The sequence below is a fragment of the Bidens hawaiensis genome, unplaced genomic scaffold (assembly GCF_021521415.1).
Source record: "Bidens hawaiensis isolate Kalapana, Puna unplaced genomic scaffold, B.hawaiensis_p1.1 tig00008700_1, whole genome shotgun sequence".
Classification (NCBI taxonomy): Eukaryota; Viridiplantae; Streptophyta; class Magnoliopsida; order Asterales; family Asteraceae; genus Bidens; species Bidens hawaiensis.
This window is the reverse complement of record NW_027491627.1, coordinates 624032-626421: the sequence shown is the minus strand read 5'-3', so window position 1 is coordinate 626421 and position 2390 is coordinate 624032.

The following is a 2390-nucleotide window of genomic DNA, read 5'->3' as shown; positions in this document are numbered from 1 at the left end:
GTATACTTCCACTTATCCAAAAATTACGAATTTATACTTTATAGAAACTAGACTCAACCTAGTTTACTGCAGTACTCACAATCTCAATCAATTTTTCACGTTTACACTTCGTTACAGTCAGTTAAACATCGTATATATATTCTGTCCAGAATCTGTTCACATCAAAACTCAACATCATAACAATCTATGAACTATCATGCATCCATATAACCCTCTAGACACCATAACTACTATCCATGCATATAAATCACACCATACATACAAGATTAGGGTTTGTGTTTTAATTCAAATCAAGAACAACAATCAATCATGCAACAACATCAATCTAGTTATCAATCTATTATCCAACTAACAACTATCATATTGATCACATACATACATATAATCGGCTGAGTTAGGGTTTACATACAACCCATTAAACATCAAAATTACACAACAAGGAGGTAAGAGATGATCAAGTATACCTTCCTAGCACCTAGTTCTTGGATTAATCTCTTGATTGATGTGTGTGTGTGTGATGAAGGTGGACGGCAGCCGTGGATCAAGAGAGGGAGAGAGAGCCGATTTAGGGTTGTAGGTTAATAATAAGTTAGGGTTTGTTTATTAGTGATGTATTTATAATAATACAAGTTACACTCTAGTCCCTCTTCTTTCCAAGTGTTGTTTTTCTAGAACATTCCATCATACTTGCCCAATAAGTTAACATGACCATAGTTTTATCACATAGCACATAATCCTAACACATAATAATCACATAATTATTGTTTTTACGTTTATCGTTTATTTATCAATCGTTTGCGTCAACTCGTTTGCGTTTCGGTGCAAATCCCGAAAGACTACACATGTAGTAAGTGTTACGCGTCATTTAAACCCTAGTTTAAATGTAATGAAGTGTACGTTATAGATTCAACGATCTTAAAGTTTGAATTGACGGAGTTGAGTTAACGGAGTTAACCTGAAATTGACGATTGTCACATCATTCCCATGTTAAAGAATTTTCGTCCCGAAAATTTGAGTCAAGTCGTGATGAGAGTCTGAAAGAGTAAGAAGAAAAATTTTCAGTTTGTCATATCATCCCCTAGTAAAAAGAAATTTCGTCCCGAAATTTAATTCATACCTTCGGTGATGTTTGACGGTTTGCCGGGTTTCGCGGTTTTCGGTGTTTGGTTAGCCCTTCAAAAAGGTGAGGATACTTTTTCATCATTTGATCCTCGCGTTCCCACGTGAACTCCGGTCCACGTCTCGAGTTCCAACGAACCTTAACGATTGGAATTTTGCTGTGTTTGAGTGTTTTGGTTTCCCAATCCAAAACCTCGACTGGTTCCTCAATGAACCGTAACTGTTCATCAACTTGTAGTTCCTCCAAAGGGACTACTTGGGTTTCATCAGATAGGCATTTCTTCAAATTTGATACGTGGAATACATCGTGTACGCCACTGAGTTCTGTTGGTAGGTCCAGTCGGTACGCCACCGGACCAATGCGCTCAGTTATCCGGTACGGACCAACATACCGTGGGTTGAGTTTGTTTCGCTTACCAAAGCGAACTACACCTTTCCAAGGTGAGACTTTGAGTAACACCCGATCGTTCACTTTAAATTCGAGAGGTTTTCGGCGCTTGTCGGCGTAACTCTTTTGGCGATCCCGTGCTGCTGCCATGCGATTTCGGATTTGAACAATCTTTTCCGAGGTTTCGAGTACCAGTTCTGGACCAGTGATTTGGCTGTCACCCACCTCTGCCCAGCAGAGTGGTGATCGACACTTCCGTCCGTACAGCGCTTCAAACGGCGCTGCCTTAATACTTGCGTGGTAGCTGTTATTATACGAAAACTCTACCAAGGGTAAGTGGGGTTCCCAACTTTTTCCGAAATCTAAAACGCATGCACGCAACATATCCTCCAGGGTCTGAATAGTCCGTTCACTTTGCCCATCCGTCTGAGGATGGTATGCTGTACTCATATCGAGACGTGTGTCCAGTGCGCTTTGCAGCGACTTCCAAAAGTGTGAGGTAAAACGAGAATCTCGATCGGAAATGATCGAGACAGGCACTCCGTGTCTAGACACCACTTCTTTCATGTATACTCGAGTCAGTCTTTCCGTTTTGTCCGTTTCCTTAATCGCTAGGAAATGTGCCGATTTAGTCAACCGGTCAACGATCATCCAGATGGTATCGCATCCCGTCGGTGTCTTAGGCAAACCCGTAATAAAATCCATTGAGATGTGCTCCCATTTCCACATTGGGAGTTCCGGTTGTTGCAGTAGACCAGATGGTTTCTGGTATTCAATCTTGACTCTGGCACAAGTCAAGCATTTGCTCACGTAGGTAGCAATGTCGGCTTTCATGTTCGGCCACCAGTAAAGTGCCTTTAAATCATGATACATTTTATCTGAG